The sequence below is a fragment of the Erinaceus europaeus genome, chromosome 11 (assembly GCF_950295315.1).
Source record: "Erinaceus europaeus chromosome 11, mEriEur2.1, whole genome shotgun sequence".
In the NCBI taxonomy this organism is placed as follows: Eukaryota; Metazoa; Chordata; class Mammalia; order Eulipotyphla; family Erinaceidae; genus Erinaceus; species Erinaceus europaeus.
This window is the reverse complement of record NC_080172.1, coordinates 64300093-64313696: the sequence shown is the minus strand read 5'-3', so window position 1 is coordinate 64313696 and position 13604 is coordinate 64300093. Positions and strand designations below refer to the sequence as shown.

Genomic DNA, 13604 nt, shown 5'->3' with positions numbered 1-13604 from the left:
TCATGGTAGCATCTGCAACTTGATGTCTGAAAACCATTAAGATATAAAGCAGAAGAAATTGTTTAATAATCAGGAACCTAAAGGCAAGAATACAGCAGATGAGATTTAGGGTCTCCCTTTTGAAAAAAGCTAGCAGGTCTATTTTAGGTCTATTCCAAGGGGCCCATGACTTTATTAATTTTTGCCTGAACCCAACAGCTAACATTCAGGTGGACCAAAGGTATTATCTGGGGAGATGGTGTCAGAGTTGGAAATAAGACTAGAAAGTGGGATCACGGAAAAGAGTAGCTCCCAAATGCTGACAGTTTTTTTAAAGTTTCTCTTTGTAATCAACAATACTAGTAAATCTGGATTTTAGTGGAAATATGGTATTAGCATGAGTCTTCAAATTAAAAGCCATGTATCTCCAGATCCCTTTTCCACTAGGGAAAGATAAAACAGGCTGGGGGTATGGATCAATCTGCAAATGCCCATGTCCATCTCAGAAGCAATTACAGAAGCCAGACCTTCCACTTTCTGCACTCCATAAAGAATTTTAGAGGACTACTCTGGGAACCCACCAAATTGCCAGAGCATCCAGACCACAACTCTGCCAAGACCTCTAGCTCTGCCCAGATGAGAAACTTCTCTAAAGAACAAGGAATATCAAAGATCACCTGAGACTGCAACAAGATGAGACTAGGACTACTTTGGGAACCCACTAAGTCACCAGTAAAAAGCCCTCAGGCTACCATAGCCTACAGGGAAGAAAAAGAATAAAAGAGGCTTTAACAACCATTGTGCTTCAACTCAGGGATTGAGATAACATTGAAACAACTATTAATTTCCACAACTGTGAACTCTTTTAAGTACCTTAGTTAAACACAAGTCAATCCAGGCAAGAGTGATCAGTCGACTGAAAAGTACTGAGAAAAGGGCCTCATAACACACTATAATAATGGTTAAACCAAGGAGAAACATTGGAGAAATGAACCAAGACACAAGTCCAGCTAAAAGCACCCCTAGAAGCACAGACAAATGAGATTAACATACAAATGCTAATTGAGAAATTAGTCACAGGAGTGAGAGAAGAGTTTGAAAGAATTGTCATCAGAAATGCAGAAACAACAAGTAAGACTCTGAAAGAAACACTAACTATCTCAAGGTAATTAGAGAGCTGAAAACTGAAATAGCTAAGCAAAGAACACAACTAGCTGCACAAGCTAAAACAGTATCAGAACAAGGGAACAAAATAGATGAACTCCAGAAAACAGTACAGGGGAGATAGAATAGAATAAATGAGGCTGATGACAGAATTAGCAAAATCGAGGATGAATTAGAGACAACCAAAAAAGAAGTAAGATATCTCAAAAAGAGATTAAGAGATACTGAAAACAACAACAGAAACATATGGGATGACTTCAAAAGAAATAATATGTGCGTTATAGGCCTACCAGAGGAAGAAAGAGAGGGAGGGGAAGAAAGCATTCTACAGGACATAATAGATGAGAACTTCCCTAGTCTAGCAACATCAAAGACATAAAGGTTTAAGAAGCCCAGAGGGTCCCAAACAGAATTAACCCAGCCTTAAAGACACCAAGACACATTATATTGAGAATGGAAAGGAATAAGGATAAAGAAAGGATCCTGAAGACTGCAAGAGAAAAACAAAGAGTCACCTACCGAGGAAAACCCATAAGATTAGCAGCAGACTTCTCCACACAAACGCTACAGGCCAGAAGAGAATGGCAAGATATCTGTTGATTGCTCAATGAGAAAGGCTTTCAACCAAGACTACTGTATCCTGCTAGACTGTCATTCAAACTAGATGGAGGCATAAAAACCTTGTCAGACAAACAGCAGTTGAAGAAATCAACTATCACCAAGCCTGCTCTGAGAGAAGTTCTGAAAGGTCTCCTTTCAGTCAGACCACCATAAATATGCCATATATAAGAACACTCTAAAAATACAATAATGGCATTAAGATATCTTCAATCAATAAATATCAGTGGCCTGAATTCACCTATTAAAAGGCACAGAGTAGGAAGATGGATCAGAAAACACACTATATGTTGTCTGCAGGAATCCCACCTAACTCAACAAGACAGACTCAAAATGAAAGAATAGAAAACCACCATACCAAACAGTAGACCACAAAAAGGGGCAGGAACAGCTATGCTCATATCTGACACAATAGACCTTAAAATAAATAAAATTTTAAAAGATAGGGATGGACATTATTTAGTGCTAAGAGAATCAATCAGTCAAGAGGACTTAATTATCAACATCTATGCACCGAAGGAGAGGCCATCTAAATACATCAAACATCTACTGAAAGAGCTACAGCAATATATTAACAGTAACACAGTAGTAGTACAGGACATCAACACCCCACTCTCTCAACTTGACAGATCATCCAGACAGAAAATCAACAAAGAAACAAGGAAGCTAAATGAAGAGATAGATAAATTAGAACTATTGGACATTTTCAGAGTAAAAATGGTGATTTCACCATTTTCAGTCCATCTTGGATGGAACTTAAAGAAATCATGTTAAGTGAAATAAGTCAGAAACAGAAGGATGAATATGGGATGATCTCATTCATAGGCAGAAGTTGAAGAACAAGATCAGAAAAGAAAACTAAGCAGAACTTGGACTGTAGTTGGTATATTGCACCAAAGTAAAAGACTATGCAGGGGGTGGGGGGGGTGTTCAGGTCTTGGAACAGGATGGCAGAGGATCTAGTGGGAGTTGTATTGTTGTATGGAAAAATGAGAAATGTTATGCATGTACAAACTATTGCATTTACTGTCTACTGTAAAAAAATAATCCCACAATAAAGAAGGATATTTTTTTTTTTAAAATTTAAAAAGAAGGAAGAATTTTGGACCATACTTCCAAGAGGGGTAAATGTTAGGAGAAGATGACCAGAGGGCTCTAACCTCCAATTCTATCAGGATCTGGAGACAGAAGGGGGAAAAAGGAAGGACTTTCAGATGTAGTAATAGGTGTAGTTGTGACTTATAAAGGAAGAGAAGGTAGGACCATAGAAAAAATGGGCAAATATATAAAAATATAGATAGTTAAAAAAAATAATAGTTAACCCATATCTGTGATCTTGGGAGAACTAATGCAGTTTTCTGTGGAGGGAATGGGGACACAGAACTCTGGTGGTGGGAAAGGTGTAGAATTATACCCCTATTATCTTATAATTTTGTAAGTCAATATTAAATCACTAATAAAAAATAAAGTCATGTACTTGAATAGAAACCCCCACCTAAAATGAGTCTTAGATTTGGAGCCACTTTTCATGTCATTATCATCACTGATAATAAATAATAATAAAAGCAAACTGATTTCCTACTTTAAGATTAAGGTGTATATAATCATAAGCTGCTATTTATATATATCATTATTATGCTATATATGTATATTACATATAATGTATGTTATACATATGCATATATATAAATAGTACAAATAATATTGAGGAGGAGAGAGGAGGTGACTGTTTCCTATTTATTTCTGAATTTACTCATAGTAAAACTATAATTTTGGAGAGAAGTATGGCAGGCTCCCAAAGATATTGTTTGATTGAATCTTGAGCTTTTCGTAGTGGTTTGTTTCACTCATCCTCTGACAGTAAAAATAAATGAGTAATAGATGACTAGTATGTTTTGTCTAGTAATATTCTCTATCATTTAATCTGTCTAACCAGTCAGTTATTTTCTAGTCTGAATTAAAGGCCATGTTTTTTGACAAAGTAGAATTTTCTGTTCAATTAAAATACAGATTATTAGGGCAGGGGTAGATAACATGTTGGTTATGCATAGAGACTCATGCCCAAGGCTCCAAAGTCCCAGGTTCATTTCCCCCCCCCCACTATAAGCTAGAGCTGAATAGGGCTCTGGTTTAAAAAAGAAGAAGAAAAATACATATTCTTAAAGTAAAAAAGGAATGAAATGGCAAGAAATAGATTGATTTCATTTATATTATTGAATTTCTCTCTGTCCCACCCTAACCCCCCCACCAAAAGTCAAAATCAGATCATTTTAAATTGGGGGGGGGTGACTTCATGGGTTGAGCAATCCTTGCATGTATAAGGCCCCAGCTTCAATACCAAACAGCATAGGTTGTAGTAATATTCTGGTCGGTCTCTTTCTTTCTCTCATATAAAATAAATGAATTTTAAAAAGTAAACTGTCTTGTAAAATAGCTGAAATATCATTTAAGTGTTAAAACTCACATTGAGAGTTTTTAGTACTTCACTAAATTTTGAGTTGAGAAGTAAATGATAACAATAGCATATCTAGTCCTTCAGATATGTTTTATGGTAGCCAGTATCCAAGATGGCCCCCAATAATCCCAGTCCTGATAGTCACATCCTTATATGGTTCCTTCCCACGTATAATCAGAGTTAATTTGTATGATCAATAGAACACATCAGAAGGATTGGTATGTCATTTCAAGATTAGATTATAAAAGACACTGGGACTTCCATCTTGGCCTATTTATTTTGTATCTCTCTGTTTCTTTCTTGCATGTGTGCACACACTCTAAAACCGACACATGCAAGGAACCACAGTCTGTGCCGGTAGCCATATGAGCAAGCCTGAAGATGGATCCATCTACAGCAAAAGGAACCACCACCAAAATAAAAACACACCCTACTGAATGGGAGAAATTATTTACATGTTAGTCCTTTGCCTGATTAATAACCAAAATAATATAATTTACACAATACAACTACAGAATATAATCTTATTAAAAATGGGAAGAAAATCAGAATAGACCTTAAAGAAGATATTAGGAGAGCCAACAGGCATATGAGAAAATATTCAAAGTCACTATCAAAGAAGTGCATATCAAATCATTAAAACACCCCTATCTATGAGACTTCCTTACATCAAAAAGGACATAAACAAGTGCTAGTGAGAATGTGGAGAGAAAGGAATCCTTTTACACCGTTGATGAGAATACACAGTGGTCCATTTCCCCATGGAAAACAATAAGGATATTCCTCAAGACACTAAAAAAGAAGCCACCTCTTCTACTTATCTATCCCAAGAACACAAAAACTAATGTTCAAAAAGGCCTATGCATACTTATGTTCATGGCAGTGCTTTTTTTTAATTAGTAGTTTGTTTTACAAAATTATAAGATTCCAAGGATATGATTTCACACCCAGGCATGATGTGTGTAAGTAACCACACTCCCCACCAAAGTTACGTACCCACCCCCTGATAACTACCATAGTTCTCACAGAGCCTGGGGGATACCTGGTTTAGTCATCTATATTACACATATGAGTGAGACCATCTAGTAGTTGTTCTTCACTTCTTATTTCGCTTAGCATAATCACCTCCAGTCCCACCTATTTTGTCCCCAATGATACAGTCTCATCTTTCCTGATTAAATAATAGCATTCCATAGTTTCTTTATCCAGTCATCTGTCCTTGGGCAGATTAGAGGTTCATAGCAGTGCTATTTGTAATAGTCATAATTTGGAAACAACCCAAGTGTTTTAGCAATAGGTGGATGGGTAAGGAATTTGTAGTATATGCACAAAAGAATACTACACAGATGTAAGAAGTGGTGAAATTATTTCTTATACTACAATATGGATGCATCCAATGGAGCTGATGTTGAACAACATAAGCAGGAAGAAGGGTGAATACTGGGTAATCTCATTCATAGCTGGGATTCTAAGAAAAGAAAGCAAGGGATAATCCAGGGTGAGACCTCACTGAACTGTGTTCTTTGCAGCTGTTCCTGGAAAAGTTTAGCTTTTTTCTTCAAACTTCAAATTTTAGCATCAATTTTGTTTATTTGTTACTATCTATATGTTACACCTGTCATCCAAGGCCAGCAGGATAGCTCATTTGGGAGAGTGCCTGCTTTGCCATGCACTCAACCCGGGTTTAAATATAGCCTCATCACACTGGGGAAAGCTCCAGCTCTTCTTCTAGCGTTTGCCCTTCTTCCATAGCCATCAACAGCGTCAGGTTGAGCCTGATGTAAAGTTTCGAGACCTCCTTTGAATCTGGAAAGGTGGCAGTCGTTGACTATGTGGGTCATAGTCTGTCTGTAGCCGCAGGGGCAGTTCGGGTCGTCTCTGGCTCCCCAGCGATGGAACATAGCGGCGCACCGGCCATGGCCTGTTCGATAGCGATTGAGGAGGGCCCTATCATAACGTGCTAGGTCAAAGCCGGGTTGACGCTTGCAGGGGTCTGTGATGAGGTGTTTGTTCTTTACCTCAGCTGACTGCCAACTCTGTTTCCAAGAGACTGGAACAGAGAAGTTCAGTGTAGGCATAGGGGACCAGATTGGGTGACGAGACGTCAAGCGTTGGACAGGGTGGGCGAAGATATCCGCGTATATTGGCAGGTCCGGTCGAGCGTAGACGTGGGAAATGAACTTAGATGATGCCGCATCCCGACGAATATCTGGCCGGGCGATGTTGCTAAGAACTGGCAGCCATGGAACCGGGGTGGAATGGATGGTTCCAGAAATTGTCCTCATGGAGGAATATAATTTGGAATCGACCAAGTGGACATGGGGGCTACGGAACCATACTGGGGCACAGTATTCTGCAGTGGAATAGCATAATGCCAGAGATGATGATCGGAGTGTGGAAGCACTCACGCCCCATGAGGAGCTGGCCAGTCTTGCAATGATGTTATTCCTCGCGCCCACCTTTGCTGCAGTTTTTATGAGATGTTCGTGAAATGACAGGGTGCGATCGAGAGTAACGCCAAGATAGACTGGCTGGGCTTCATGCCGGATTCTCGTATCGCCAAGCTGCACATTAAGTTCACTCGAGGCCGAGGCATGGTGTAGATGGAAAACAGATGATACCGTTTTTGCAGTGCTAGGGATTAGTCGCCATTTTTTACAGTAATCAGATATCAGAGACATGTCTTTCGTGAGTGTTTCCTCGAGGATGTCGAACTTGGATGCCTGAGTTGCACAGCAGATGTCATCGGCATAGATGAACTTCCTTGAAGAAGTTTCTGGGAGGTTATTGATGTAAATATTGAATAGCTCCAGTGCTTCAATACCTCTCTGCTCTCTATAGCTACGTGCCTATCTGAGGAAGTCAACCCAAAACAGTAAGCCCCTGCAGTGACAAAAAAATAAGAACCTGTTATCACAATTCATCTGAATCATTAAGGTGGTTGAAAAGTTGTATGTTCCAGGGTCTCGGTGGTGATGCACCAGATTAAGTACACATTATCACCATGCGTAAGGCCCTGAGTTTGAGCCCCCACTCCCTATCTGCAGGGGGGACATCCCGCCTCACAAGTAGTGAAGGAGGTCTGCAAGTGTCTTTCTCTCCCCCTCTCTTTCTCTCCCCTTCCCTCTCAATCTCTCTCTGTCCTGCCAAAAAAGAAAAGAAAAAAAAAAAAAGGCAGCCAGTAGCCCCTGGATTCATCATGTGGGCACTGAACCCCAGCGATAAAAAAAACGTTGTATATTCTGTCTCCCACTTTCCAAACCAGTGTTTGTATAATAAATACAAGCTTTTAATTTACTTTTCCCATATTGGGATCTCCTATGAGAATGTACTCAAAAGCATTGTTTTATAACAAGGAGCCTTTTTTTTTAAGGATATTCCACCAATTCTTTTCATTTTTCTACAAAGCCACCAATTTTATATAACTTGTAATTACTATGCAAGTTATTATGCAATTACTATGAAGTACTTCAAGAGGAAACAGACAGCTTAACCACTGTTCTCAGAGAAGGCTGAGACTTTAACCAAAGAAGCTCCTCATCTATTACAACTCTGTGATGCTTATTAATTACACAGAATAATCACAGTGTAGCTTTTAAAAAGTCATATTTCTAAGGATTGGTTAACTATATACTCTGACATAACAGATGGCTTCTCAGCAGATTTGATGTCAAGGTCATGAATTAAACTCCCAATTTCTGTTTTCCCATCCTCTTTTCTTTCTTCTTGCTGTTCTGAAAAGGAAGTTAGCTTTTTTTAAAAAAAATTTCTTTATTGGGGGATTAATGTTTTACAGTCAACAGTAAAATACAATAGTTTGTACATGTGTAACATTTCCACAAAACAGTTCAACCCCCACTAGGTCCTCCTCTGCCATCATGCATCATGAACCCTCCCACACACACCCTAGTCTTTTACTTTGGTGCAGTACACCAACTCCAATCCAAATTCTGCTTAGTGTTTTCCCTTCTGACCTTCTTTTTCATCTTCTGTCTATGAGTGAGATCATCCCATATCCATCCTTTTTTTTTCTGACTTATCTCACTTAACATGATATCTTCAAGCACCACCCAAGATGGGGTAAAGAAGGTAAATTCACCATATTTAATTGTTGAGTAATATTCCATTGTGTATATATACCACAACTTGCTCAACCACTCATCTATTGTTGGACATCTGGGTTGCTTCCTGGTTTTGGCTATTACAAATTGTGCTGCTATGAACATAGGTATACACAAATCTTTAAGGAAGTTAGCTTTTTTCTTTTGTCCCACAAAGCCAATTTCACTATCAATAAATAATCATCCCATCAGTGTTACTTATCATACCAAAATAGTTATCACAAATTATAAATTTAACAGTTGGAATTTTATTCAGTGTGCCTTTGTGTAACCAGGATCTCAAACATGCATCACTTCTCCACTCCAGGTCACTTTGACCATTCAGATAATCAGAAAGGGAGAGAAAGACAGGTTGGGGGAAGACACCACAGCACCAGAGCTTCCTCCATTGCAGTAGCACCTCCCATGTAATAGGAACAGTAATAGGAACCCAGCTTGTACACATGACAATACAGGCACCAACCTGAACTGTCTCTCCAACCCTGGAATTTTAATTTTTTTTTCTCTTTGTTGCCACCATGGTTATTGCTAGGGTTCGGTTCCAGCACTATGAATACACTGCACCCAACAGCCTCCCCCCCCACCCTCTATTTTATTTGATAGGACAGAGAGAAATTGAGAGGGCAGGGGAAAATAGAAAGAGAAACAAACACCTGCAAACCTGCTTCAGCACGCATGAAGCAGGTCCCCCCTGCAGGTAAGAGAGCAGGGGTCCTTGCGCATAGTAATATGTGCACTTAACTGGGTGCACCACTGCCTGGTCCCAAATTTCAACTCCTGAAGAGTTTTTGTTTGGCTTTTCCCCAGTGCTGGCAAAATAGCTCACCTGGACATTGTGCTGCTTTGTCATGTGTGCTGCCTTGGTTTGAGTCCAGTCCCCACTGCACTGAAGGAAGTTCTGGTGTTAAGGTTTCTTTCCCTCTTCCTCTGCCTGTTGTTTCTCTTTCTAAGAATTTTTTAAAAGACATTTTTTTTCTTTGTGTAAACATTTTTCCAACTATGGATGTGCTTTAGAACATTGATTATTGCATGTAAATGCTTTTTTATTTGTTTGTTTGCTTTTTTAACCACAGCACTATATAACTCTGGCTTATGATGGAACAGGGCATTGAACTTGGGACCCTGGAGCATCAAGCATAGAGGTCTTTTTTTTTTTAATTGTCAGATATGAGTACGGTTTCTTTTTTTTTTTTTCTTTTGCCTCTAGGGGCTCAGTGCCTACACCATGAATCCACTGCTCCTGGAGGGAATTTTTCCCATTTTGTTGCCCTTGTTGTTGCTCTTGTTGTTATTCTTTGTTTTTTAACAAATTCTTTTTTTTAATATTTATTATTTATTCCCTTTTGTTGCCCTTGTTTTTATTGTTGTAGTTATAATTGATGTCATTGTTGTTGGATAGGACAAAGAGAAATAGAGAGAGGATGGGAAGACAGAGAGGAGGAGAGAAAGACACCTGCAGACCTGCTTCACCGCTTGTGAAGCGACTCCCCTGCAGGTGGGGAGCTGGGGGCTCAAACCGGGATCCTTATGCCGACCCTTGCACTTTGTGCCAACTGCGCTTAACCTGCTGCGCCACTGCCCGACTCCCCCTTGTTGTTCTTATTTCTGTTGTTATTGTTGGATAGGACAGAGAGAAATTGAGAGAGATGAGGAAGACAGGGAGAGAGAGACACCTGCAGACCTGCTTCACCGCTTGTGAGGCAGCCCCTCTGCAGGTGGAGCCAGCGGCTCCAACCAGGATCCTTATGCTGGTCCTTGTGCTTCCACGCCATGTGCGCTTAACCAACTGTGCTACCGCCCAGCTCCTGAGTATAAGTTCTTATTATCTTTATTTATTTATTGGAAAGAAACAGCCAGAAACCGAGAGGGGAGGGGTGATAGGGAGAGAGACAGACACCTGCAACATTGCTTCACCTCTCATAAAACTTCCCCCTGCAGGTAGGGACTGGGGGCATGAACCTGGGTCCTTGTGCATTGCAACTAATGTGTGTGCTCAACCAGGTATGCCACCACCCAGCCCCAGGCATAGAAGACTTTAGCATAACCTTTATGCTATCTTCCCTGTAAATATAAATACTTGCATTTAATCCAGAATTATTAATCTCACCCTGATCTTAAAGAAGCAGATGCTCTTGATGAAAGGAAAATAAAGATGTGCTCCCATGTTATTGCCACTTTTGTTTTCTAAAATGTAACTAAAACCTAGCATTTTTATTTTGCGTTTACCATGATCTAAAACAAGAGTTGTAGCTAATTAAGGAGTTACTCTTTTTTTTTCCACCCTATTTAAATGGACTAGAGATTATTTTTAAATTTTACTTTTTTATTGAAAAAACTGATTTTCGTCTTGGATTGTCTTACAAGTTCCTCCCCTTTTAATTCACATGTTCACTCACGCACACACATTCTTGTAAAAAAATTAAGAAGATTGTTTTTAATAACTTAAAAGAACAATTTCACCTTTCACATTTCTAGTATACAAATACTATCCAAATTCTTCGTTAATGTCATCACTTAAGATGATTATAGTAAAGCCAAAAGTAAAGCCCAAGCCTAACTGTGCTTTGAATATCTGCCAGATACCAACACAAATTTGTAACATAAGGTTAAGTGATTTCTGCATCTCAAAACTTGGACAGTCTAATACGGGAAACATCAGATTGTCAGCTCTGTAACAGATTTTTGTGTCCTAGAAAGTGGATGTTTATTTTCTTGTGATTTTTTTTTTCAGATAACTGTGTTGGGAAAATAATGGCTTATAGGATATTTGTTCATACATGAGTACAGTTTTTTTATCTCACTGTGGTAGGTCTCTGCATACCAGTCCTACCACCAACTTAAGTCATTGTCCATTTTTTTAATATTTATTTATTCCCTTTTGTTACCCTTGTTGTTTTATTGTTGTAGTTATTATTAATGTCATTATTGTTGGATAGGACAGAGAGAAATGGAGGGGGGGAGATAGAAGGGCAGAAAAAGATAGACACCTGCAGACCTGCTTCACCACTTGTGAAGTGACTCCCCTGCAGGTGGGGAGGCAAAGGCTCGAACCGGGGTCCTTATGCCGGTCCTTGTGCTTTGCGCCACATGCACTTAACCCTCTGCACTACTGCCTGACTCCCCATTGCCCACTTTTTTACACTAGGTCCTCAGTCCTCTCTCTGTCCCCTCCTGTTAGCCCCCTCCCCCCAGAGTCTTTGCTTTGGTACAATACACCACACCCAGTTCAACTTTCTCCCTGTGTTTCCCCTTTCTTTCTTTGTATAGTAAGTTCCACCTATAAGTGAGATCATCGGATATTTGTACTCCTGGCTTATCTCATTTAACATGATTTCTTGAAATTCCATTCAAGATGATGCAAGGACGATTTCATCATTTCTTATAGCTGAGTAATATCCCATAATGTATATATACTACATCTTCACTGCCCATCTCTTCTTGAACATCTGAGTTCTTTCCAAATTTAGGTTATAATAAAGTGTGCTACTGTGAATATAGGTGTACATAGATTTCTTCTGATAGGCATTTTTGTTTTCTTTGAGCAAATCCCTAGGAATGTAGTGGCTGGGTCAAAGAGTAGGTCAATTTCTAGTGTTCTATCCTTAGAACAGACTGTTTTTCCACATGGGTTAAACCAGTTTACATTCCCACCAGCTGTGTAGGGTTCCTCACACTCCCTTCACCACCTCTTTGACAACACTTGTTTCTATCCTTTCCAATGTATGACGCTCTGATAGGTGTGAAGTGCTATTATCATTATTGTCTTTATTTGCATTTCTCTGATAAATCAGTGACTTTGAACATTTTTGCATATCTATTTGTTTCTGGTTATCCTCTTTGGTGAAGATTCTGTCCATGTACTCTCTTTTACTTATTTATTTTTTATTAGTGGTTTAATGATGATGACAAGATAGGGATTAGAGGGGTACATTTCCATACAGTTCTCACCACCAGAGTTCCAGATTCCCCCCCTTTCCGCCTTAGAAGTTTCCCTATTTTTTATTCTTCTGGGAGTATGAACCAAAAATCTTATAGGAAGCAGAAGGTGGAAGATCTGGCTTCTGTAATTGCTTCTCCACTGAACATGGACATTGACAAGGTCAATCCATAGCCCCAGCCTGTTTCTGTCTTTCCCTAGTGAGGCAGGGCTCTGCGGAGGTGGGACTTGGGGACACATTGGTGAGGTTGTCTGCCCAAGTCCTCTCTTTTTAATGGGATTATCTTTTGTTTTGTTTTTGTTTGTTTGTTTGTTTGTTGTTGCTGATGATGATGAGTTTAAGGAGTTCTTTGTATATTTTGTTTCTTAGCCCTTTGTCTGATGTACAGTCTGTGAAGATCACCCATTCCACAGGAGTCTCTCTGTTTAGTTGGTGGTTCCTTTGCTATGCAGAAGCTTTTCAGTTTTCTGTTGTCCCATTGGCTTATTTTTATTTTTGTTTTACTTGATGTTGGAATCTAGTTTTCAAAGACCTTTTTGAGACAAACATAGTTTTTTGTCTGTTTGATGGTTTCTGGTCTAATATCCTTGTCTTTGGTCAGTTTGGAGTTGACTTTTGTGCATGGTAATATGTGGTGATCCAGTTTCATTCTTTGCACATTTCAACCCAATTTTCTCATCAACATTTCTTTTTTTTAATATTTATTTATTTTCCCTTTTGTCGCCCTTTTTGTTTTTATTGTTGTAGTTGTTACTGATGTCGTCGTCATTGGATAGAACAGAGAGAAATGGAGAGAGGAGGGGAAGACAGAGAGGGGGAGAGAAAGATAGACACCTAAAAAAAAAAAAAAAGAAAGATAGACACCTGCAGGTGGTGAACCGGGGCTCGAACCGGGATCTTTATGCTGGTCCTTAAGCTTTGCGCTATGTGTGCTTAACCCGCTGCACTACCGCCGGACTGCCCAACATTTCTTTAAAAGACTACCCTTTCTCCATTTACTTTTTTGAGCCTCCTTGTCAAAAATTAGTTGTCCATAAGTGTGGGAGCTTTGAGATGTTTTTTGTTTTTTCAGTATTGTCCACTTAGTAATAGGTAGTGGTAAGAAACACAACTCCTAAGAAAGTAAATTTTTAATTGATAAATGATAGTGGTTTTGATAACTAGATTTCATTTGAAGGTTTTAATAATATGATACTTGGCTGTGGGTTTTAGGAAGTTTTCCTCAACACAGTATAATACATATTTTTCATTGTAGAATGTCTCGGGAGACTTAAGTTTGCATAGTATAGTAATTAGTAATGCCACTCAGTTCACTTGCACAGATAACGT

General features: G+C 39.2%; 1 protein-coding gene across 3 annotated transcripts in view; it reads left to right on the top strand.

The window, feature by feature from the left end:
• CTTNBP2NL (CTTNBP2 N-terminal like) overlaps positions 1–13604 on the top strand; it is a 67705-nt gene that overhangs the window by 41509 nt on the left and 12592 nt on the right. The gene's annotated exons all lie outside the window — the stretch shown is intronic.